At 45.4% G+C, this 27,275-nt stretch overlaps 1 long non-coding RNA gene across 1 annotated transcript; it reads left to right on the top strand.

Moving 5' to 3' along the window:
* The first annotated feature begins 20,354 nt into the window (after nucleotides 1–20,354).
* On the top strand, nucleotides 20,355–26,023 carry LOC140722481 (uncharacterized). Its single transcript, XR_012097630.1, has 4 exons — nucleotides 20,355–20,421; nucleotides 23,265–23,306; nucleotides 23,958–24,001; nucleotides 24,354–26,023. It is a non-coding gene; the product is annotated as an uncharacterized lncRNA (long non-coding RNA).
* The last annotated feature ends 1,252 nt before the right edge of the window (nucleotides 26,024–27,275 follow it).

Raw genomic sequence — 27,275 nt, 5'->3', positions numbered from 1 at the left:
TGTGGAGAGGATGTATCCTATAGTGAGGGAGTCTAGGACCTGAGGACACAGATAGGATGTGTGTAAAGAGGATGCTTCCTATAGTGGAGGAGTATAGGACCAGAGGGTACAGATAGAGTGGATGTGGAGAAGATGTTTCCTATAGTGTGGAGTCTAGGACCAGAGGACTCAGATAGAGTGGATGTGGAGAGGATGTTTCCTATAGTGGGGAGTCTAGGACCAGAGGACTCAGATAGAGTGGATGTGGAGAGGATGTTTCCTATAGTGGGGAGTCTAGGACCAGAGGAATCAGATAGAGTGGATGTGGAGAGGATGTTTCCTATAGTGGGGGAGTCTAGGACCAGAGAACACAGATAGAGTGGATGTGGAGAGGATGTTTCCTATGGTGGGGAAGTCTGGGACCATAGGACACAGGTAGAGTGGATGTGGAGAGGATAATTCCTGTGGTGGGAAAGTCAAACACAAGATGACATAGCTAAAAATAGTGAATCTTACTTTTAGAAGGGAGCTGTAAAGGTATCGGAAGAAGTGGTGAATCTGTGTAACTGTTTGTCACAAGCAGCGGTAGAGACCATGTCTTTATGCATATTTGACGCATATGTTTGATAGATTCTTGATTGGTCAGGGTACCAAAGGATACAGGGGAAGCCAGGAGATTTGGGCTCAGAGGAAAATCCGATTAGCCATGATGAAATGGCGGCGCAGGCGCGATAAACAAAATGGCCGAAATCTGCCCCTGTACTTTCCGATCCTATGGTATTATGGAATGAAAATCAGGTTTAATATCACCAGCATAGGTCGTAAAATTAATTGTTTTTTACGGCAGCGTGCAGTGCATTACGCAATAATAAAACTAATATTTACACATTGTTACGGATTCAGCAACAATAAATATATGAGTGAGGCAGGGGTTTTTATAACAAATAGAACATTTATTAAACACTGAAAAGCAAACCCCCAAAAGTAAACAAACCACTCACGTAACCGGAAATCAGCTGCTGTGCGGCAGCTCAAACAGTTCTTAAAGCAATGAAGCTTAAACAGTTCTTAAAGCGATGTTGCAAAAACAGTTCTCAAAAGTAGTATTGCAAAAGTTCAAAATGCTTACAGTCCATTTAAGGAAAGACTTTTTAAGACGATTGAAAATCTCTTTCACGTCGTGTTGCTGCAGTTCGAAGCCGAACTATACTTTTCTCACGGAGAATTTACAAAGATGGGAATAAAACGGCTCAAAGGCACTGACCTTTCCTTTACAACACTGTACTCAATCCTTTCTGCTATTCACAGGGATTAACACGAGCACAGTCAACGAATTCCTTCCGAACGAGGATCAAACAAGTTCGAACCTGTTTCACCGTCGAAATCGATTTTTCTCGATCTTTTAACTTCCGAACTCCGATCTTCACTCTCCACTGATTCTCAACTAGCAGTATTATAAAGAAACGGCTGGCAATGACCTTTTAAACTTTAGGCATTAGATAAAACTTCATCTTTCAACTAAACTGCGTCATCACATTAAATCACGCAGTGGCATGAAGTCAACATGGCAAATCCTGCCACGAACTGCCCCTCCTCACAGGGAGGGGTCCTCCTTTTATACCCTGTAAAAAAAAACCTGTCACATGACCTCTACTGGCGGGAAAATGACGTCACTCCACCATCAAAAGCCATTACCTCAAGTCCAGTATAACCTCAACACCTGTCACGTGGCAAGTACGTAACAACATTAAAAACTTTGCCCATCTAACCTGTGGATGACAGTTCTCACATCAGGACATATATGTCCCGATGTGGTGTCACCGCAGATCTGATGTCCGATTCCTCTGAACATGTTTAGCAGAACAGTCTGCATCACAGCTTGTTCAGGTGACCGAGCATCCTCTGCTGGAAGAGTTATATTTCAATGCCCATTTCCTTGCTTTCTGGTGCGAACATTGGAAGCGGGTATCGTTAGCGGTGAAAGGGTTTCTCTGCTTTCACACTGATGCGATTGCGTTGTGGCGTTATGTGGATCTGTTGTCATGTCCTGGATTAAATTGTGCAAACGAATTGAGCTGTTTGTATCCCTCAGCTTGGAACTTGACGCGTTTGTCAACGTAACAAGAGAATCGAGCCTATCAATAAAAATAAACTTTGTATTAGGTGTGTTTTTTATGAAAAGGCTGTGCAGATATCTGGGTTCTCTGCGTTAAAACAGAGATGTTGTGTTTGTGTATTCTTTATGAGCAGCTGGTGTGGTGCAGTCTCCTATCGAGTAAGGGATCCTCGCTCCTTGTTAAACTCTGTTAGGCTTGCAATGCACGGTCACAGATATTGCCCGACCGGTCATTATCTGCTGATGGGCGTGACGAATTTAATTGGCTCAGTGACAGCAAGGCTAACACTGAACTTTGTTTCCTTGCTGGGAATGAAAGAATGTGGACGAGTTCAGACCACAGCGGGTGAGTCTGGAATTCCCCTCATGCTCCCCGTGTTTGTCATTGATCCTTGGCTCATTTAAACTGTTCAATACTTCCTCCTTCTGCACTTCACTGTTGTGACGCTCTGTTCAGTTTGTTCATGAATTGTGGTCCTTTACTCACTGAGGGAAATTGATCACAGAAACGGACTCTGCGGCCCGCCTGCTCCATTCCGACAACACAGCTTCTTTGTTGCTTGTCCCTGTATTCTCTGTTCGGGTATTAACCCGACAAACCCTAGAAACTGTGCTGCTATTAAGAGAGAGAGGGGAGGCGTCCAACGCAGTGAGTGAGAGAGAGAGACAGAGAGGCAGAAACTGCTCGAAAGATTGATGTCATGGTTTCTCTGCCAGCTTGTTGACCTTTCCCCGAGGTCACTTGCCTGCTTGTAAAAGTTCCTGCAGAGAGAGGAGAACGGAGCAGGTTGAGGGACAGCTTTTGTCCGACATGTGGAGATACAAGCCAGGTCACCTGTTACACAGGGACACACAGGTTCGGACACTGAACGGGCTTTGTTGCGCCCACAAGACGGTGGGGTTTTCTGGAGGGTCGATTCGCGGAAATCGATCAGTGCCTCACAGTGTGAAAAGGTGCGACCGGTGTGGAATTATTTGTGTGTCCACCCTCGCCTGGGTGATAATTCCATGACAGAAGAACGGCCGTACGTGCTCTGGTCATAGTCGGTGACCACAACAGGAATTCGGAAGACCACGGAAGATAACGGGAAGATCGACGGCATCACCTCTCAGCTCCCTCTCTCCATCGCAACTCAACTAAATACCATAAACTGAACTGATCTCTCTTCATCACAGTAAGACTCTATCCATTCAGCCCCAGGTTTGAAAGAGCCTAGTTTTGTTTCTATTACCACACTTAATATATCATTGCTGACCAGTTCCAATATATTTGTTTTTATATTACTGTATTGCCTAGTTACGAATAAACATTGTTAGTTTACAGCAATACCAGACTCCAATGTGTTTTCCACTTCTGCTGGTTCTTCAGCCCCTCACGGGTTATTTGATCGGAAACAAGAAGGCAGCGGGAGAGCACCTGAGGGTTTCCAGCGGGAAGACATTCTAAGTTCTCGGGGGGAAGAGAGAGACCAGACTGCGCAGGCGCGTGACGTCAACCAGTTGAGCGCGAAAAGTTTAAAAAGGGCAAGGAATCTGCAGAAGCTTTTGATTCGGAACAAGAAGGCAGCAGGAGAACACCTGAGGATTTTCAGCGGGAAGACATTTTGAGTTCTCGGGTGCAAAGAGAGGCCAGACTGCGCAGACGCGTGACGTCAACCAGTTGAGCGCGAAAAGTTTAAAAAGGGCAAGGAATCTGCAGAAGCTTTTGATTCGGAACAAGAAGGCAGCAGGAGAACACCTGAGGATTTTCAGCGGGAAGACATTTTGAGTTCTCGGGTGCAAAGACAGGCCAGACTGCGCAGACGCGTGACATCAGCCAGTTGAGCGCGAACAGTTTAAAAAGAAGACAGCCATATTCAGCGGGCAGCGGAGTGAGAGGCAGCAGAGTGGAATGGCGTTGGCTCCACGGGCTTCAGCGATAACGAGACGCGGTAAGGCAGCTGTTGATTGGAAAAGGAAGTAGTATGTGTGTGTGAAGCCAGTTTTCTGTGGTCGTTGTCAGATGAGGGAGGTACTGGAGTCTCCCGGCGTCCCGGACGGCCACATCTGCATCAGGTGCATTGAGATGCAACTCCTGAGGAACCGTGTTAGGGAACTGGAGCTGCAGCTCGATTACCTTCGTCTGGTCAGGGAGAGTGAGGAGTTGATAGAGAGGAGTTACAGGCAGGTGGTCACACCGGGGCAACGGGGGACAGAGAAATGGGTCACAGTCAGGAGAGGGAAAGGGAAGAGTCAGGTACAAGAGAGTACCCCTGTGGCTGTACCCCTTGACAATAAGTACTCCTGTTTGAGTAATGTTGGGGGGCGGGGGGGGGCAACCTGGCTGGGGGAAGAGACAGTGGCCGTGCCTCTGGCACAGAGTCTGGCCCTATGGCTCAGAAGGGTAGGGAAAGGAAGAGGAAGGAAGTAGTGATAGGGGACGCTATAGTCAGTGGTTCAGTCAGGCGATTCTGTGGATGCAGGAAAGATACCCGGGTGGTAGTTTGCCTCCCACGTGCCAGGGTCCGGGATGTTTCTGATTGCGTCCAAGTTATCCTGCGATGGGAGAGAGAACAGCCAGAGGTCGTGGTACATATTGGTACCTATGAAATAGGTAGGAAAAGGGAAGAGGTCCTGAAAGAAGACTACAGGGAGTTAGGGAGGAAGTTGAAAAGCAGGACATCAATGGTAGTAATCTCGGGATTATTGCCTGTGCCACGCGACAGTGAGAATAGGAATAGAATGAGGTGGAGGATAAATGGGTGGCTGAGGGATTGGAGCAGGGGGCAGGGATTCAGATTTCTGGATCATTGGGATCCCTTTTGGGGCGGGTGTGACCTGTACAAAAAGGGCGGATTGCACTTGAATCTCAGGGGGACCAATATCCTGGCGGGCAGGTTTGATAGAGCTGTTGGGGAGGGTTTAAACTAGTTTGGCAGGGGGTAGGAATCAGAATGTGAGTGCAGGGATTAAGCTAGAAGGACAATGGCATAATGCTAAGAGTTCTGAGTTGATGAGGAAGGACAGGCAGGGGACAGAACATAATTGTAGCCAGTTAAAGGGTTTGAAATGTGTCTATTACAATGCTAGGAGTATTAGGGACAAGGAAGATGAACTTAGAGCATGGAGCAGTACGTGGAACTGCGATGTTGTGGCCGTTACTGAAACTTGGTTGGTGGAAGGGCAGGATTGGATGATGCAGGTCCCAGGGTTCAGTTGTTTTAAAAGGAACAGGATGGGAGGTAGAAAAGGTGGTGGGGGGGACAGTGGCATTGCTGGTCAGGGATAGTATCACGGTTATAGAAAGGGAGGACGCTGCAGAAGGAGTGTCCACGGAGTCAGTCTGGGTGGAAGTCAGAAATAGGAAGAGATCACTCACGGTGCTGGGAGTAGTCTATAGGCCCCCAAATAGCCCTCGGGTCATCGAGGAGCAGATAAGCAGGCAGAGTTTAGAATGTTGCAGGAAATACAGGGTAGTTGTTATGGGTGATTTCAACTTCCCTCATATTGACTGGCACCTCCTAAGTGCAAGGAGGATAGAGAGGGCTGAATTTGTCAGGTGTGTTCAAGCAGGATTCCTGACAAATTATGTGGACCGGCCGACGAGAGGAGAGGCTATCCTGGATCTAGTTCTGTGTAATGAACTGGTCAGGTGACAGACCTCTTGGTGGAGGAGCATTTTGGTGAGAGTGACCACAACTCCCTCAGCTTCAGCACAGCTATGGAAAGGGATAAAACCAGACGAAATGGTAAAGTGCTTTACTAGGGACAGGCTAACTTTGAAGGGATGAGGCAGGAACTATCGAGAGTAAATTGGAAACAGATGTTCAAAGGGGAAAGCGCAGAAGTAATGTGGGAGAAGTTTAGGGACCAGGATAGGTTTGTCCCACTGAGGCAAGGGGGAAATGGTAGGAAAAGGGAACCGTTGCTGACGAAACATGTGAGGCAACTCGTCAAGAGGAAAAAAGAAGCATGTTAGATATAAGAAGCAGGAAGTAGGAGACAATTATGAGAAATATAGGGTAGCCAAGAAGGAGCAAAAGAAAGGATTTAGGAGAGCTCGAAGGGGGCATCAGAAGGCCTTGGCATGTAGGATTAAGGAGAACCCCCAAGACGTCCTCTGCGGATGTGAAAAATAGGAGGATGACGAGAACGAAGGTGGGACCGCCAAAGGATAAAGCGGGCAACATGTGCCTGGAGGCAGAGGAGGTTGGGAAGGTCCTAAATGAATACTTTGCTTCAGTATTCACAAGTAAAAATAATCTTGAACAGGATGAGGTCGAAGTTGAGCAAACCTGAGTTCTGGACAATGTGGAGATTAAGGAATAAGTAGTGCTGGATCTTCTTAAAAACATTAAGATTGATAAATCCCCAGGGCCGGACATGATACACCCCAGGTTGCTGTGGGAATTGAGAGAAGAGATCACTGGAGCATTAGCTATGATCTTTGAATCCTCTTTGGCTGCAGGGGAAGTGCCGGAGGACTGAAGAATGGCAAATGTAGTTCCCTTGTTTAAAAAAGGTAATAGGGAGAAACCTGGGAACTATAGACCAGTGAGTCTTACGTCAGTGGTATGTAAACTACTGGAAAGGATTCTTAACGATAGGATCTACAAGCATTGAGAGAAGTACAGTCTACTTATGGATAGTCAACATGGCTTTGTGAAGGAAAGATCATGCCTTAAGAGACTTATTGAGTCTTTTGAAGAGGTAACAAAAGAATTTGATGAGTGTAGGGCAGTGGATGAAGGCTACATGCAGTTTTGCAAAGCATTTGACAAGGTCCCTCATGAGATACTCATGCAGACCCTCATGAAGGATGTGGAAGCTATGGAGAGGGTGCAGAGGAGATTTACCAGGAAGTTGCCTGTTTTGGAGGACAAGTCATATGAAGCAAGGTTAGCAGAGCTGGGACTTTTCTCTTTGGAGCGTAGAAGAATGAGAGGGGAATTGATGGAGGTCTACAAGATTATGAGGAGGCATAGATAGGGTGGATAGTCAGTACCTCGTTCCCAGGGCACCAATAGCAAACACCAGAGGGCATATGTACAAAATTAAGGGAGGGAAGTTTAGGGGAGACATCAGGGGTAAGTTTTTTACACAGAGGATTGTCAATGCCTGGAATGACTTGCTAGCGACGGTGGTGGAGTCTAAAACATTAGGGGTATTTAAGAGCCTCTTGGGCAGGCACATGAATGAAAGGAAAATAGAGGGTTATGGGGTAGTGTGGGTTTAACTCATTTTTGGGGAGTATATGGGTCGGCACAACATGGAGGGCTGAAAGACCTGTACTGTGCCGTAGTGTTGTACGGTTGTCTGGTTCTATGGGGTACGTGACACACTTCTCCTGGCAGTTCATTCCAGATGCATAACTTCCTTCGGTGTTAAAAAAAAAATCACTTTTTAGTTCTCCTTGGAATACCTTCCTTTTTCTGTATCAGTGCCCTCAGGGTTGGACTTCCAAACCCGTCGGAAAGATTACAACTGTATACCGCATCTCAAACATTCAGGGGTTCACCCCGTATTCGCTTGCGTTCCAATGGAATAAAGATTTAGAAACATAGGAAGCCTACAGCACAATACAGGCCCTTCGGCCCACAAAGCAGAGCCGGACATGTCCTTACCTCAGAAATTACCCTGGATTACCAATCGCCCTCCACTTATCTCAGCTCTGTGCAACTGTCCGGGAGCCTATCGCTTCAGCCTCCACCACGTCGCCGGCAGCCCATTCCACGTACTCACCACTCTCTGATTTTAAACAAAATAAGCCTGACATCCTCTCTGTAACTACTTTCAAGCAGCATAAAACTGTGTCCTCCCGTGCTAGTCATTTCAGCCCTGGGAAAAGGTCTCTGACTATCCACACGATCAACGCCTCTCATCACCTTATACATCTCTATCAGGTCACCTCTCATCCTCGGTCTCTCCAAGTAGAAAAGGCCGAGTTCACTCAACCTATTCTCATAAGGCATGCTCCCCAATCCAAGCAACATCCTTGTAAATCTCCTCTGCACCCTTTCTATGGTTTCCACATCCTTCCTGCAGTGAGGCGACCTGTAATGAGCACAGTACTCCAAGTGGGGTCTGACCAAGGTCCTATATAGCTGCAACATTACCTCTCGGCTCTTAAACTCAGTCCCACAATTGATGAAGGCCCATACACAGTATGCCTTCTCACACAAGGATGAAATGACGTGTCTCCGGCCTACGGTCTGCATCTCAAACCTCATGTCCATCAAACAGAACGATTTCTTAATCTTTTTTTATTAGGGAACAAGCAATGTTTGATTTAATGTTAGATTCAGAACGGAAGCATCCAGATTCTATTCTTGAGTAGCTCACTCACCAATCTCCTGTGTTTTTGTTTCAGAACCGGTTTCCAATGCCACTGTTACATCTAATGCCACCAGACTGATAGAGTACAGTGACACCGTCAGACTAACCTGCTCCGCAACAGGCACGGATGTCTCTTACCTGTGGCTTGAAGAGAATAGCAGGATAACCCCCGGTGGCAGGTTTGAGCTGAGTGCCGATCACAGCAAACTCACTGTTTCTGGAGTGCTACGGACAGACGGAAGATTCACCTGCAGAGCAAGCAACCTGATTAACGAAATCACAAGCCCTCCGTTTAATCTGGATGTCTACTGTAAGTGTCCCGAGACTCCGGTAGATACACAGAGTATTGTTAGTCCTGCTAGATATGGGGATCCCACAGAGGGGGATTATATCTGTGAACGGAAACACAGTGTTAAACAGATGAACATCCGAATTACTGAACAGTTGATCGGGAGTTATATCCGAGTTTATCTCGGAAGCTGGAATTAATTTTTTTCTACTCTCAGTCTAAAATCTTAGTCGCATTACGGCGAACATTAAACTATCACAATGTAGGTTCACTCCCGTACTTCAGGGGAAAGAAACGTGTAGGAGAACGTGGCATGCCCTATGTATGTCTTCACACACAACAACGTGGCTGAGTTCTTCCAGCCCGCTCAGCTCAAAGGGAATAGAGATGCATATTAAATGTTGGCACCGCCAGAAAAGGCCACCTCCTGTGAACCAATGACGTCAGTATTTTTGTGCTGCGATTCCAGCACGTTGATGTCTGGCAGAACGTCAATCCAATACATCCGGGACTTTGTGCACGACTGGCATGTGCCCAAAAACGTGGACATATCCGAAATACAGAGCAGGGTTTGTAATATAATTCATATAGACAGATGGAATTATATCGCGTTTGCTTTTTGTACTCTTCTGACTCTCCTGTTTACTGTCTGTGGCTTTTCGACAAATACATTCGCCGGTGTGTAGGAGCACCGCCACTGCTCTTCCTGTCCGGCTGCGAAACTCTGCAGAACTTCCTGTCTAATTTGTTGCAATCCGTTATCTTTCAGACGGACCAGATCGTCCATTTCTCATCGCTCAACCGGACTCGTCGCTTCGCGTTGCCGGAAGCACCGTAACGTTAAGATGTTTCACACAGTCGCACCCGGTTCCTGATTTATATTGGCAACTGAACGGTGTCCATTGACAAAGTGGGCAGCCTCTCATCCTCGACGACATCTCTGTGAGCGACACGGGGAATTATACTTGTAAGGCCTATAACAGGCTGACTGGGAGGTACAATGCCTCAACCATGCAAATCAATGTGCTCGGTAGGTAGTCAGTTTCTCTCTTTGCTGTGGTCATCTACTTAACGCTGTTGGTGCAGACAGACCAGAGAAATTAAACTATATGTGTAGTGTTCTCGCTCAGGTGTAACAGAACGCTGAACTAAACACCGAGGTAAACCGTAGTCAATGAAAACAGGATCGCAGTAAGATTAACCGTTTACTGTTCCCTCTTCCACATTAACGTATGGTGAAAACTGTTGACAAAACAGTACAAAATTTGTACAGTATTTGTTTCCTTCTGATATCACATTTACATCGTAAATACTTGCAAAGGTAAAACTACAACTACTACATTACATTAAAATGCAGCATACAGTCAGAATCTACCTACGCCATTGACTGCTTTAAATACACTTCAACACAAACTATCCGCAACTCTTTAACTAACGAAAACATAAACCTTATCAACCGTCATTACTTTTAACAGAATCAGCGTTAACATTTTAATTCAACATATCGATTATCTCATGAACTTCGGCGTTGCTTCACTATGTTTCTAATGCGTGGAAAGACAACTTTTCTTGCGCTGATCCTACACAGGTGAGCCCCCTCCTTCCCGTTTCTCCAAACCGGTATTTTCCCACAAGACGCTGCGAGACCAGATGTGACGTCATCGCAGCCGCGATATATCACAGACAACGAATTTACTTTAAACAATCCTAACTTTAACTAAAAAATGCTAACAAACGATTTACTAAAGTGAAAATATTATAAACTAAAGAAATGCCATAAAGACAACACAACAACCTTTACGGTGGTCGCAGAACCTGGTATCCAGTGAACTCTGCCAGACCTGCTCTCGGACTGTTCAGTTCTCACTGTTGTGCGTGGCTGCGTATCGCCGTTTCTGTTTGCAAGCTGCTCGCACTTGTCTGTGCCGATGTCAGTTCCATCTGTAATGCCATCAAGTAATCATTTTTGCTGTATTTTACTCTATTTTTGAAAACGGACTGCTTCTCCAGTCAGCTGGAAATGATTAGTTCTAAATCATCTAGCGGAAAGTTTAACGATGTTCCCCTCCCCAGTGCCGCCCACATGTCTATGACAGTATAGAAACATAGAAACAGAGAAAACCTACAGCACAATACAGGCCCTTCGGCCCACAAGGCTGTGCCGAACATCTCCCTGCCTTAGAAATTACTCGGCTTGCATATAACCTCCATTTTTCTAAGCTCCACTTACCTATCCAAAAGTCTCTTTAAAGCCCCTATCGTATCCGCTTCCAAGACCGTTGCCGGCAGCCCATTCCACACACTCACCACTCTCTGAGTAAAAAACTTACCCTGACATTTCCTCTGTACCTACTCCCCAGCACCTTAAACTTGTTTCCTCTTGTGGCAACCATTTCAGCCCTGGGAAAAAGCCTCTGGCTATCCACACGATCAATGCCTCTCATCATCTTGTACACCTCTATCAGGTCACCTTTCATGTTCCGTCCCTCCAAGGAGAAAAGGCCGAGTTCACTGAACCTGCTTTCATTACGCATGCTCCCTAATCCAGGCAACAACATTGTAAATCTCCTCTGCACCCTTTCCATGGCTTCCACATCCTTCCTGCAGTGAGGCGACGAGAATATTAACAACATGCTGTAGTTTTATCTCTGATCTGTGCATCTGTAGTAATTTGCTTTAAGCAGAATATATCTCCTTGGAGCCATCATTTCAGTACAGTACGTTACACGTGATACATGATCTGTGGTATTTTTACAGAAGCCGTATCCAGGCCCACCACCACATCGAATGACGCTGACTCAGTAGAACACAATGACACAATTAGTTTGCAGTACACGGCAAGAGGCATGCTTCCTATTCGTGTTTAATGAAAAGCAGGACAGTTAGCTCTGACGTTAGGATTACTGTGAGTAGCACATCGACTGAACGTTTACCGCCAGTATCACTATATTAGTCCATGTGTCAAACACGGATGAGAGTTTAAATGGAGAAAAAAAACAACAAAAGAGAATGATGTGCAACGGGACTTGGCAGTCCTTTGTGCAGGATTGCCTAAAGGTTAATTTGGAGGTTGAGTCTGTTGTGACGAAGGGAAATGCGACGTTAGCATTCATTTCAAGAGGACAAGAATATAAAAGTAAGCATAGAATATTGAAAGTTTATAAAACTCTGGTGAGGCCTCACCTGGAGAATTGTGAACAGTTTTGGCCCCTTACCCGAGAATGGATGTGCTGAAATTGGAGAGGGTTCAAAGGGGGTTCACGAAAATGATTCCGGGATTGAAAGACTTGTCATAGTATGAGACTTTAATATCTCTGAGCCTGTATGCACTGGAATCCAGAAGAGTTGAGAGGAAGGAAACTGTCTATCAGGTCACCCCTCATTCTTCTGAATTCGAGTGATGAAATGTTCGTCATATGAAAACAAAAGACTCATATGAGTGAACTTCCTTTGAAGCCCGTCAGTTTCAACATATCCTTTCCAAGAATAGTGCCCCAAATCTGCTCACAATACTCCAGGTGAGGCCTCACTGGTGCTTAAAAAGTTGAACGATCACATCATTGCTTTTACAATCTCGTCCACATGCAATGAATGTTAACATCGCCTTCTCCCCACATCCCTTGATGCCCCGAACGATAGAAAATCTATCAACCTCTGAGTTAAATATACATAAAGACTTGGTCTCCAACCCTGCTTGTGGCAAACCATTCCACGGATGTGCAACCTCTTCTGAAGAAATACCTTTTCAGCTCCGTTCTGAAATGAGGTTTCTCTATTTTTAGCTGTGTCATCTTGACGTTGACTCTCCCACCACAGGAATCATCCTCTCTATAGGAAACCATAGATACATCATCATCCACTATAGGTAACATCATCTCCACATCCACTCTGTCTGTGTCCTCTGGTCCTAGACTCCCCCACTATAGGAAACACCCTCTCCACATCCACTCTATCTGTGTCCTCTGGTCCTAGACTCCCCCACTATAGGAAACATCCTCTCCACATCCACTCTATCTGTATCCTCTGGTCCTAGACTCTCCCAGTACAGGAATCATCCTCTCCACATCCACTCTATTTGTGTCGTTTGTTAGGAGTTAGGAGGATGGTTAGTCTGAGGCCATAATCCTCTCCACATACACTCTAACAAGGCTTCTCACCATTCGATAGTTGTCTGTGAGGTCACCCCTCATTCTTCTGAATTCCTGTGAATACAGACCCAAAGCCATCAACTGCTCTTTATATGAAAATCATTCAATGATTGACTCATATGAGTGAATTACTAAGAAAAATGGCCTAAATCTGCTCACAGTACTCCGGGTGAGACCTCACTGGTGCTTAAAAATTGAAAGATTACATCGTTGCTTTTATAAACTCGTTCACTTGAAATGAATGCAAACATTGCATTACCCTCCTCACCACAAAATCAACATAAACATTAACCTTTACTGGATCTTGCACAAGGACTCCCAAGTCTCAATGCACTTCAATACTTTGTATTATTCCTCGACTTTTGTGCATAACCGTTCGCTAACCGGCACTGTGTTTTATCTGTCATTTCTTTGGCCATTCTCCTAATATGTTTTGTAGCAGGATTTAAGTAAGATTTACATTGAGATTTACAAGGATGTTTCCTGGATTGGGGAGCGTGCCTTATGAAAGTAGGTTGAGTGAACTCGGCCTTTTCTCCTTGAAGCGTCAGAGGATGAGAGGTGACCTGATAGAGGTGTTTAAGATGAAGAGAGGCATTGATGGCGTGCATAGTCAGAAGTTTTTTTTTCCCAGGGCTGAAATGGTTGCCACAAGAGGACACAGGTTTAACATGCTTGGGTGCAGGTACCGAGGAGATGTCAGGGGTAAGTTTGTTACTCAGAGAGTGATGACTGCGTGGAATGGGCTGCTGGTAATGGTGGTGCTGTCGGATACGATAGGGTCTTTTAAGAGTCTTTTGGATAAGGACATGGAGCTGAAAAAAATATAGGGCTATGGGTAGCACTAGTAATTTCTTAGGTCGGGACATGTCCGGAACAGCTTTGAGGGCCGAAGGGCCTGTATTATGCTGCAGGTTTTCGATGTTTCTATGTTTCTGCATGATGACACTATTCCACCTGTCATTTCTTTGCCCATTCCCCTTATGTGGCCTCTCTAATTCCTCAATGCGAAAAGCCCCTCCACTTGTGTTCATGTCGTCTGCAAACTTTACAAGAGTGCAATCAATTCCATCGTCCAAATCATTGACATGTAACAGGAAAATAATCGGCCCCAACACGGACCACCGTGGAACACCACTGGTCCCTGGCAGAGAGCCATGAAAAGATCACTCTTTGCCTTTCACCAATCGGCCACTACTTTGTCCATGCTAAATCTTCCATGTAATACCATTAACTCGAAGCTTGTAAAACAGCATCATGTACGGCACCTTGTCATGGGCTTCTGAAAATTCCCGAACACAACATCAACCGGTTATCCTTTGTCTATCCTGCCTGTTATTTCTTCAAACGATTCCAGCAGATTTGTCTGGCAAGATTTCTCCCTGAGGGAAGCATGCTGACTGCAGCCTATTTTATCATGTGCCCCCATGTCCCCTGAGACCTTATCCTTAATAATCGACTTCTTTCCAAACGATTCTGGCCAACTCCCGTCCCTTGAGTCTGCAATTCAATTTACTCCATTGTGATACGGACACGTTGGCGCGTGGCCTAGTGGACAAGGCGTCGGACTAGTAACCTGAAGGTCACTGGTTCGAGCCTCAGCTGAGGCAGCGTGTTTGTGTCCTTGAGCGAGGCACTTCACAACACATTGCTCTGCGACGTCACCGGTGCCAAGCTGCATGGGTCCTAGTGCCCTTCCCTTGGACAACATCGGTGGCGTGGAGAGGGGAAGGCTTGCAGCTTGGGCAACTGCTGGTCTCCCATACAACCCTGCCCAGGCCTGCGCCCTGGAAAAATCCTTCCAAGGCGCAAATCCATGGTCTCAGGAGACTAACGGATGCCTATAATACTGACACATATGACTTCAGCTTCTCCTTCACAAATTTCAATGTGAATCCCATCCTATTATAAACACTTTCCGAGATTGTTTGTTTTCTATTCCTTAAGGTCTCTATTCAATTCTGGATCATTGCTCAACACCAAATCCAGAATAGATGATCCTCTACTGGGCTCAACCACGAGCTGCCCTGAAACACCAGCTCGCAGGGACTCGCATTAACCAAATTACTTTATCTCCCGAAGTAACAGCAGCAAATCTTTAAACTCTGCCGGAGTTTCATTCAGTTTGCGATCTGACCTGATATCGAAACACATGGGGATGAGAGACGGGAATGGCGACGATATTGAGTTGGAGACACACAACTATTGTGAACGTGAAGAGAAAACCAAGCGTAAAACCATTTACATTTTAATTGCATTTTGCAGGGCCAGTGACCGGGGTTAATGTGGTAACCAATAATTCCACTCCCCTGGAAAACCTCGATACCATCGCACTGAGTTGTGACGCGTCGGGCACTGTTCAGGCACGGACATGGTTCAACAATAACCAACCCATTCAGGAAAACGGCAGAATATTTACATCACCCAACAAAGCGAAACTGACTATAATCAGTGTGAACAGAAACGACGCCGGGACGTACAAATGCATCGCCAGCAACTCTTTCAGCAGAGGCGCTGGAGAGATCTACGTGGAGGTTTATTGCAAGTACACAGGTAACCAGTAAACATCATTTGTAACGGATTTTACTCTACTCGACAGGTATTCTCCTTTTATAGATAAGCCAGAGAATGTCAGAATTGTACCGGAGCGTCCAGCTGTTTCAAATATAGTGTCAAACCTGACGTTAACTTGCCAAGTGGAAATAAGTCTAGAACCAGCCTATTGGCTCAGGGTGTCTGAATCTCCGAGGAAGGAGTTGTAAAGTTTGATGGCCACAGGCAGGAATGACTTCCTATGACGCTCAGTGTTACATCTCCGTGGAATGAGTCCCCGGCTGAATGTACTCCTGTGCCTAACCAGTACATTATGGAGTGGATGTGAGTCATTGTCCAAGATGGCATGCAACTTGGACAGCATCCTCTTTTCAGACACCACCGTCAGAGAGTCCAGTTCCACCCCCACAACATCACTGCCCTTACGAATGAGTTTGTTGATTCTGTTGGTGTCTGCTACCCTCAGCCTGCTGCCCCAGCACACAGCAGCAACCATGATAGCACTGGTCACCACAGACTCGTAAACATCCTCAGCATCTTCCGGCAGATGTTAAAGGACCTCAGGAAATAGAGACGGCTCTGACCCTTCTTGTAGACAGCCTCAGTGTTCTTTGACCAGTCCAGTTTATTGTCCATTCGTATCCCCAGGTATTTGTAATCATTCTAACATGGCCACACTGACCCTTTGGATGGAAACAGGGGTCACCGGTGCCTTGGCCTTCCGCAGGTCCACCTCCAGCTCCTTAGTCTTTTTCACATTAAGCTGCAGATGATTCTGCTCGCACCGTGTGACAACGTTTCCCACCGTAGCCCTGTATTCATCCACATCTCCCTTGCTGATGCATCCAACTATGGCACTGTCATCAGAAAACTTCTGAAGATGACAAGACTCGGTGCAGTAGTTGATGTCCGAGGTGTAGATGATGAGGAAAAAGGAGGCAGGACAGTCCCCTGTGGAGCCCCAGTGCTACTGACCACTCTGTCTGACACACAGTGTTGCAAGTACTGTGTGCCAGTGCTTGAAAGTGCAAGAAAGGATCTAAAAAGCGTAGACTGGGACAGGTTGTTCTCCGGAAAGGATGTCGTTGGTAAGTGGGAGGCCTTGAAAGGAGAAATTTTGAGAGTGCAGAGTTTGTATGTTCCTGTCAGGGTTAATGGCAAAGCGAATAATAATAAGGAACCTTGGTTCTCTAGAGATATTGGAACTCTGATAAAGAAGAAGAGAGAGATGTATAACATATATAGGCAACAGCGAGCAAATAAGCTGCTTGAGGAGTATACAAAGTGCAAAAAATACTTAAGAAATAAATCAGGAGGGCTAAAAGAAGGCATGAGGTTGCTTTGGCAGTCAAGGTGAAGGACAATCCTAAGAGCTTCTACAGATATGTTAAGAGCAAAAGGATAGTAAGGGATAAAATTGGTTCGCTTGATGATCAGAGTGGTCGGTTATGTACGGAAACAAAAGAAATGGGGGAGATCTTAAATGGTTATTTTGGATCTCTATTTACTAAGGAAACTGGTATGGAGTCTATGGAAATAATGCAAACAGGTAGTGAGGACATGGAACATAAACAAATTAAACAGGAGGAGGTACTCGCTGTCTTGAGGCAAATCAGAGTAGATAAATCCCCAGAACCTGACAGGGTATTCCCTCGGACCTTGATGGAGACTTGTGTTGAAATTGCAAGGGTCCTGGCACATATATGTAAAATGTCGGTATCGACGGGTGAGGTGTTCAAAAAAGCCTCTAAAAGTAATCCGAGAAATTATAGGCCGGTAAGTTTGACGTTAGTAGTAGGTAAATTATTTGAAGGATTACTAAGAGAAATGCTTTACAAGTGTTTCGATAGACAGGGACTTACCAGGGGGAGTCAAGATGGTTTTGTGCGGGGTAGGTCATGTTCAAACCAATCTATTAGAGTTTCTCGAGGAAGTTACCAGGAAAGTGGATGAAGGGAAGGCAGTGGATGTTGTCTTCATGGACTTCAGCAAGGCCTTTGACAAGGTCTCACATGGGAGGTTAGTTAGGAAGATTCAGTCGCTAGTTATACATGGAGAGGTAGTAAATTGGATTAGATATTTTCTCAATGGGAGAAGCCAGACAGTGGTACTGGAGGATTGCTTCTCTGAGTGGAGGACTGTGTCTAATGGTCCGGCACAGGGATCAGTGCTAGATCCATTGTTATTTGTCATCTATATCAATGATCTCGATGACAATGTGTTAAATTGGATCAGCAAATTTGCTGATGATACAAAGATTGGAGGTGTAGTGGACAGTAAGGAAGGTTTTCAAAGCTTGCAGAGGGATTTGGACCAGTTGGAGGAATGAGCTGAAAAATTTTAGTTTACTGCAGACAAGTTCTGAGGTATTGTACTTTGGAAGGACAAACCAAGGTAGAACATAAAAGGTAAATGGTAGGACACTGAGGAATGCAGTAGAACAGAGGGATTAAGAAATACAGATACAAAAATCACTGAAAGCTGTGACACAGGTAGATTGGGTCGTAAAGAGAGATTTTGGCACATTGGTCTTTATAAACCAAAGTACTTAGAGTAGGAAAGTTATAGTGAGGTTGTATGAGACATTGGTTAGGCCAAATTTGGAGTATTGTATGCAGTTTTGGTCACCTAATTACAGGGGAAAAAAACATTAATAAGGTTGAAAGAGTGCAGAGAACGTCGAGAAGGATGTTTCCGCGACTTGAGAAACTGAGTTACAGAGAAAGGTTGAATAGCTTTGGACTTTATTCCCGAGCGTAGAAGAATGAGGGGAGATTTGATAAAGGAAAATAAAATAATGATGGGTATATATAGTGTTAATGCAGGCAGACTTTTCCCACTGAGGCTAGGGGAGAAAAAATAAACAGAGGGCATGAGTTATGGGTGAAGGGGGAAAAGTTTAAAGGGAACATTGTTGGGGCTTCTTCACACAGAGAGTGGGTGGGAGTGTGGAATGAGCTGACAGGTGAACTGGTAAATGAGGGCTCATTTTTAATATTCAAGAGAAGCTTGGATAGGTACATGGATGAGAGGTGTATGTAGGGATATGCTCCAGGTGCAGGTCAGTGGGACTAGGCAGAAGAATGGTTCCACATTCAAACGAGTACACACCCAGAGCAATTAAATGTTCCTCGGATGTTAACCCTCTCATTCCCGGAATGATCCTTGCGACACAATATACGACTCCAAACTGACTCAGTCAAATTGCTGTGAAAATGAATTTGCCACTGATAAAGACGTGTTCTCGGAATGTAGATATATATATTTTCCCCATGTGTGTTACCAGCAAAAACAGATGGCAATTGTACCCTCGGTTCTGGCGCCATCGTGGGCATTGTACTTGGTTTACTTGGCGTGGGCCTGATCGGCGGAGTCAGTGGATGGTTGATCGCGAGGAAAGCTGGCGGGTAAATGCATGTTTTCTCCTATTGTCGCCTCTGCTTTTAATTGGTGCGGTAGAATTCTGTTTTCTTTTTCTTTTTTTTGCAAAAGTGTTATACCGAAAGCTTTAATGCGAGTTTGAGATGCGACAGGTGAATGAAGCAAATTACACAAATTGAAGAGGGAAATAGATAAATATCTGGTGACGGGACATGTGAAATGCTCAGGAACGGAACACGAGCGGTGCATGGGTGGAGATGTCCACCAGGCACTGATGTCCTTTCTGTAGACGGTAACTGATATCAGACCATAAGACCATGACTCTGCCCCGCCATTCAATCATGGACTGACCCTATTCGTCCAGTCAACACCACTCCCCTGCCTTCTCCCCAGACCCTTTGATGCCCAAGAAACTATCGATCTCTGCTTTAAATACACCCAGTGACTTGGCCTCCACAGACACGTGTGGCAACAAATTCCACAGATTTACCAGAGTCTGCCTAAAGTAATTTCTCTGCATTTCTGTTCTAAATTGACGCCCTTCAATCCTGAAGTCGCCCTTCAATCCCCTCCCATGGGAAATAACTTTGCCATATGTGACTGAATATTACCCTGTCAACAACAATCAACTTGCAGCTGGTCAGCTCCCGCCTCTCGTCTGGTGATTAAAAAAAACGGGGACCGCTCGGGCTCCAACTTTTTGCAATTTATTTTTACATCTCATTTCCAAAAATCTGCTAAAATTGATCAGCAATTCTGGAATCATTCCACAGGTCAGGGACAGTCCGTGGACAGAATCAGCATTAAGCTTTCACGTGGGCGTTGTTTTCCAGAAATTTGAACGTTTGTCTGAAAGCGGAAGCGTTCAGTGATACATGTGTCACTTTCCCCTGACAAACTGAGATCTGAAAGGACAAACCGTTATCTCTGAGTAACACATTATGGCCATTATTGTTGATATCGAGTAGGACTGGAATCGGGCATCTGATAACCTGAACAGTTTCCAGGAATAACTAGGAAGTATCGAATGGACTTATAGGAATTATATCATCCGGAGTATCAGTGCAAGAAAGTCACTTCCTGCCGGATTCATGGTTTGACATTTGTTTCTGTTTATTCAGGATCAAAGATCCGCCACAATCCCAGTGCGACACGAGCATCAATTCCGGAAGGAAGGGTGAGTGAACTGCATTTCAACTGTTCTACTACTGAGCTCCTGGAAATCTTAATATTTCTTTTAAATATGGCAGTTCCTACTGTACAGAATCGGGAGGTTTTCATCCGAGCGAATGATCACGAATAATGCTGCTTGGGTTGTTGGGATGTCCAGTTAAATAAGTGAAAAATTCCACTCAAAATTATAATATCATTGGAGGGGCGGTATGATATTTTCCTTTCTGTATCTGACCTAAATTATTGGTCGTCTATACCGGGGATTACCTGTTTCTGGCGTTTGTGGGAATGTAGTTCGTGCTATCGCTGGCATTTTGTTTTGTGGCCGGATTGACATCCGCTGTATTAACAACGGCCCATGATGCTCTTCACCGCTGTGACGTATCTGTATTGTTCCCGCAGGCACCTTGGATACAAACACCGTGAACGCATCGGGAAGCTATGAAAATCTCTCAAGGATTGAACAGGTTGGATCTTTGTATTATGTTCCTGATATAAAATATAACCATATAACAATTACATCACGGAAACAGGCCATCTCGGCCCTTCCAGTCCATGCCGAACGCTTACTCTCACCTGGTCCCACCGACCTGCACTCAGCCCATAACCCTCCATTCTTTTCCTGTCCATATACCTATCCATTTTGTTTTAAATGACAAAATCGAACCTGCCTCTACCAGTTCTACTGGATGCTCGTTCCACACAGCAACCACTCTCTGAATAAAGAAGTTCCCCCTCGTGTTACCCCTAAACTTTTGCCCCATAACTCTCAAATCATCTCCTCTTGTTGGAATCTCCCCTACTCTCATTGGAAAAAAGCCTATCCACGTCAACTCTATCTATCCCCCTCATAATTTTAAAAAACTCCATCAAGTACCCCCGAACTTTCTACGCTCCAAAGAATAAAGACCTAACTTGTTCAACCTTTCCCTGGAACTTGTGTGCTGAAACCCAGGTAACATTCTAGTAAATCTGCTCTGCTCTGTCTGTAATTTGTTGACATCTTTCCTATAATTCGGTGAGGAGAACTGTACACAATACTCCAAATTCGGCCTTACCAAAGTCTTGTACAATTTTAACATTACAACCCAAACCCTATTCTCAATGCTCTGATATATAAGGGCCGGCATACCAAAAGCTTTCTTCACCACCCTATCCACATGAGATTCCACCTTCAGGGAACTATTCCCCATCATTTCTAGATCACTCTATTCTACTGAATTCCTCAATGCCCTACCATTTGCCATGTATGTCCTATTTTGATTATTCCTACCAAATTGTAGCACCTCACACTTATCAGCATTAAACACCATCTGCCATCTTTCAGCCCACTCTTCGAACTGGCCTAAATCCCTCTGCAAGTTTGAAAACCTACTTCATTATCCACAACGCCACCTATCTTAGTATGATCTGCATACGTACTAATCCAATTGACAACCCCATCATCCAGATCATTAATGTACATGACAAACAGCATTGGAGACAGTACAGATCCCTGAGGCACACCACTTGTCACCGGCCTCCAATCTGACAAACAGTTATCCACCACTACTCTCTGGCATCTCCCACTGAGCCACTGTTGAATCCATTTTACTACATCAATATTCATACCTAACAATTGAACCTTCCTTAATAACCTTCCGTGTGGAACCTTGTCAAAGGCCTTACTGAAGTCCATATAGACAACATCCACTGCTTTACCCTCGTCAACATTCCCAGTAACCTCTTCAAAAATTCAATAATATTTGTCAAACATGGCCTTCCACGAACAAATCCATGTTGACTGCTCCTAATCAGACCCTATCTATCCAAATAAATATATAGACCATCTCTGAGAATACTTTCCATTAATGTACCCACCACTGACGTCAAACGGACAGGTCTATAATTGCTAGGTTTACTCTTAGAAACCTTTTTGAACAATTCAACCACGTGAGCAATACGCCAATCCACCGGCACCATCCCCGTTTCTAATGGCATTTGAAATATCTCTGACAGAGCCCCTGCTATTTCTAGACTAACCTTCCTCAAGGTCCTATGGAAAATCCTGTCAAGATCCGGAGATTTATCCACTTTTATATTCTTTAAAAGCTCTAGTACTCAGTCATCGTTTTGCAAAGGATACTGATTGTGGATGATCAGCCATGTTCACATTTAATGGCGATGCTCTGTCGAAGGGCCTGATGAGCTACTCCTGCACCAATTGTCTATTGTCTATTGACAAGAACATAAGTAATGTGATGGGCAGCGTCCATCGGCCGCTTCGGCTCTGATTGGTCATTTATTAAGATCATGGATGATCTATCCCGGTTCCCATTTCCATTTACCTGGGAACAACGCTTCATAACGGAAACCAAACTTGATGGCATGAACGTCGACATTTTCCTACCGGCATTTTGTTCACTTCCCACGTATTCTCCAATCTGGACTCAAATATCTTCTCCCCCACCTGCCAGCAACTTCCCCTGGTGACCCTCTTCCTTCTGCCATGGTCTAGTCTCCTCTTCAGCCCTTTACCTTTCCCCACTGTCCAGGCCCACCTTTCACCTTCCAGCTGGAAAACCGTCCTATCCACTACTGCTCCCGCTTTCCCGCTTCCTTTCCAGTTCAGTAGAAGGGTCTCGACCCAAAATGGCGACTGTTTATTAATTTCCATTGATGCTACCTGAAACGCTGAGTTCCTCCGCCATTTTGTGGGTGTTGCTCTGCATCTGCAGAAAGACGTCACTGGAGACACCTGCGGTGTGCGCAGAATCCATAATTCTTGTACTCTGCAAAAACATATCTTACTCTGACTGGAACATATTTCATGAATGACTTTGTAAATGTCCGGTCCACGCGGGTAAGTCACAGAGGGAAAGCATGGTCAGGTCTGCACAGGCCCATTGTGATCAGCAGTGATCTCTGTGAGCGGTTACGAGGAAGAGCAAATACGGTCAGCGTCCTGAGGCCACAAGTCCGTATCCCCAATCTGTCACGGGCACATTCTGATCCAGACTTATCTCCCAAGATGAATGGTTTTGGAGACGAGTTCCTCGTTAAGTAACATGCATCATGCGACCCTTATTGCTGAGTGATTACGAATGATTTAATATCGTTCGGCAGTGTTCCTATGTCAAAGAAAATATATATTGTTCTCACACTGAATCTGAAGCACGCAGCGTGCAGAATGGCGAATGGTGCAATATTGCTCCAAGCAGGGAAGAATGTGAAAATTGATACTCGTGGTGTTTATATGTTGAGAGACGGAATACAAATGTTGAGCACTTGGTTAAACCTCTCAATAGAAATCTCCAACTTCTCTTTTCAGGGCGCAAGGGACAAGGCAGAAGATGGAAGCTCCACTTATATGGTAAGGGCTATATTTGCGTCAATCACTTTTTGTAGTATTTGTTCCATTTCACACAGTAAGAAACAAAACCTGAAGTGAGTCATTCGACAGCGAGAATGACGTCGAAGAGGCAACTGTAGGGGGCACAGAAATGGCGGATGAACTCATGAAGTATCATGTGTCAGTCTTTACTGCGGAGCAGACCATCAGTATGACAGTGTCAGGGCACCGGAGTGGTTGCAGTCACTATAATAAGGAGAAGATGCAAGGCAAGCTGGAAGGGCTGAAGGTGGGGAAATCACCGGGATTAACTGCTCCCCAGCATTCTGAAACGGGCCGCTGAAGAGGTAGTGGAGGGAATTGTACTGGTATTCCAAGCTGCAGATTACCATGGGATTGTTTTTGAGGACTAGAAAGTTGCAAATATCACTCTGATCTTCTTGACGGAAGGGAAGCAAAGGACAAGGGATTACGTGCCCTTTCGCTTGGCGACCATGACTGTCTGTCTCGGATCCTCTGTTCATCTCGGTCCGACTGCTCCGTGTTACTCTCAGACATAATTTATTAAATGAGCGCAGGTACTCCTTAATATTCTTGTAGTTTTCTTCAGACAAGAAATGCTTTTGATTAAAAAAAAATCTGCTAATCATGCTGATTTCCTCACACTTACAGGGACTTGTCCTGGAGAACCAATCTGTTTACAGTGATCTGAAGAGGTAAGTGAACGGGATATTGGGCTGCCGATACATAGTGTCACCTGTAAAGGAAACGCATGCACTAGTTTCAGTTCTGTGAGCCGTGCAGGGCCATGGTTGTGCCGTGTATATATTACCCTGTCGTTAGCAGTTTCGAGACACAGTATAAGACTGGAGTTGGGCGGCATCGTACAGCGATATATTGATATTGAAAGTAACAAATTTGCTGGGCCCGTGGCGATATGAAATATACTAGTTCTATGCAATGCTCCATTGTCACGATGTTTGGCACAGATTCAAAAATCATCATCTCGTGTTTGTCCTCACCAGCAGCCGCACTTTCCGATTGCTGACGTGTGAATTGTTTCCGCAGATGACGTCACTCTAGAAGAGAAGTGGATGTTTGGCACGTGATTTGACACAGAGGAAGGGCAACCATCGAGGGAAACGCCACCGTTCAGAATGTCCTTCAATGTTTCTTTATTATTGTTCTCCATCTCTCCGTTATATCTTTTATGCGTTTCACATCCTCACGCCAAAGTCATCACTGAAGGTTTTGACTCGTTTGTATCACAGCAGCTTAGTTCCATCACCTCAGCCCAGACTCCTATGTCACATAATTGACACCTTTACTCTGCCGCCGACATTTTCCCACTCAACTTTGCTGTGTGATCTAACCTCTACACCGTCTTGACCCACATCATGTGCCGGTAGTTTCTGACTGCTAGTTACGCTCAAAAACATGAAATATCGGAGCGTTTCACGCTCAACCCACAGCTTAGCTTCGTTATTCTCTTGGCGTGAGGCCGGTGCCGCGGCACAAGCGGCCAAGTGGTTTCAATTCCATTAATTTCACGCTCAGCGTCACAGAGCTCGCTATGAGCAGGGGATCCGTATTCGTCACTTTCCTCGCATTCACCTTCCATTAGTGTCTCAGAGGCCCAAACCCATTTGGACAGAGTGGGCGGGATACGAGCATGGACGGCGGAAGTGCCTTTCCAGGGATTAGGAAACACCTAATGAGCTTTAGCGTCTGATAAACAGACAGGAAATGACATCGTCTCTGTGCTCTTAAGACTCAATCAAGGAGCCATGAACAGAAAGGTAAAGAATTATGGTGACCAATACAGAGAAACATCAGATTCTGTCCGAGACCAGGGCCGGGAATAGATCATCAATACCATGGTCACGGATTTCAGGTGTTATTCGTGTGCTCCCGCTGTTATCCGAATGCGTTATAAGAGACTGGTCTATTGACCTGTCATGGGGATTTTGATAAAATGACCCCTGGTCGAATCTCTGTCTCCTTCGTACTCTATTCATGCTACCTGACCAGATGATTATGTGCTGTAATGTGTGATTTAAATGGCAAAAATATTTTAAGCCTATTCAACTCAGGCGTGGTTAGCATAGCGGAGTTTGGATTCATCTAACCACCCAAAGTCCAGGAAGGTTAATTGGTCATTGCAAGTTGCCCTGTGATTAGGTCAGCGTTGGAACATAGAACATGGCACACAGAAACTCTACAGCACATTACAGGATCTTCGGCCTACATCGTTGTGCCGACCATATAACTTTCTCTAGAAACTGCCGAGATTTTTCCCTTACCGCACAGCCTTCTATGTTTCGAAGCTCCATGTATCTATACAAATGGCTCTTAAAAGACCTTATTGTATCCGCCTCTATCACCGTCTCTGGCCCTGCATGTCACTCACCCATCACTCTCTGTGTGAAGAACCTACCTCTGACTCTCCCCTTGACCTACGTCCGAGACCCATAAATCTACACTATCTCGTGTTGGCCATTTCAGCACTAGGAAAAGGCTTCTGGGTATCCACACCATCAATACCACTCATCATCTCATACACCTCTGTCAGGTCACCTCTCATCCTCCGTCACTCGAGGGAGAAAAGGCCGAGGTCACTCAACCTATATCCATGGGGCATGCTCTCCCACCCAGGCAACGTCCTTGTAAATCTCCTCTGTTGGTCGGGTTTGTCGTCGGTCGCTGAACGGCTACTCCGCGCTTTATGGCTAAATAATAAATGGAATAAAAGAGAAAACGGTGCTGAAACCCTGAGTTGACTCCTGATTTGCTGCGTGAATTGGCTCAGTGAATGTTTATTCATCCGAGACACTGATTCAGACACTTTTCTCCAATTTTCCTGTACGCCAAAAATGTGACGTCGCTTCTTATTTGCAGAGTGTTGATTGATCCCATAACCCGTTCACTTCACGTGGATCTTCCATCAGCCTCCCTCGTGTCTGTGTTTCACTCCACCGTAGTTACGTGATTTTTTGTTGCGTTTTTTGGCTTCAATCTTCCTCTTTCTTTGCTCTTTGGTTCGCACAGCTGAACGTGTCTGGGAAAAGAAAAACATTATGTGATAAGGGAACAATATAACTGCCGATATGAGATCAGCACCCCTCCATTCCCCGCGTAAATGTCCAGATGACACCTAAGCTGCCATTCTCTGCTTCCACTGACAGTGCGTTCAAGGCACCGACCACTCTCGGTATTTAAAACATGTAATGCAAATCTGGACTTCACTTTTCCCTCTCTCATCTGGTCGCTAATTCCTATCGCATTCCCCTCCACCCCGCCCCCTAATTTGTGCTTTCCTTATTTTATTTTCTTTCATTTGGATAACATGTATCAACTTATATCAGTGTGGGCTCCTGTAGCCAATAACCCACAGTATTCAAAATGACAATATTGTCTTTTCTCCCTGTTGGAATTCAGCCACTCGCCATGCTGCTCTCTACTGAATATAATCCAGGAACACAGGAACTTCTGTAGGGGTCCTGTTTGTTGACTTCAGCTCGGCGTTTAACACCATCGTTCCAGAAATCCTCAACTCCAAACTCACCCAGCTGAATGTCTCCCCCGGCATCTGTCAGTGGATCACAACCTTCCTGACTGACAGGGTGCAGCAAGTGAGGCTGGGGAGCATCATCTCTTGCACCCGGACAATCAGTACCGGTGCCCCCCCCCCCAGGGCACCGTGTGCTCTCCCCACTGCTCTTCTCCCTTTATACTAATGACTGCACCTCACAGGATCCATCTGTTAAACTCCTGAAGTTTGCAGTCGACACAATTGTGATTGGCCTTATCCGAGACGGTGATGAGTCTGCATACAGACGGGAGGTAGAACGGCTGGCCCTCTGGTGTGGTCAGAACAATCTGTAGCTAAGTACGCTCAAGACTGTGGAGATGACAGTGGACTGCAGGAGGAGCCCCCCAATACTCCCCCCCCCCACTCACTATACTAAACAGTATTGTGTCTGCTGTGGA

The sequence above is a fragment of the Hemitrygon akajei genome, unplaced genomic scaffold, assembly GCF_048418815.1.
Source record: "Hemitrygon akajei unplaced genomic scaffold, sHemAka1.3 Scf000078, whole genome shotgun sequence".
Classification (NCBI taxonomy): Eukaryota; Metazoa; Chordata; class Chondrichthyes; order Myliobatiformes; family Dasyatidae; genus Hemitrygon; species Hemitrygon akajei.
This window is presented reverse-complemented; position numbering and strand designations above follow the sequence as displayed.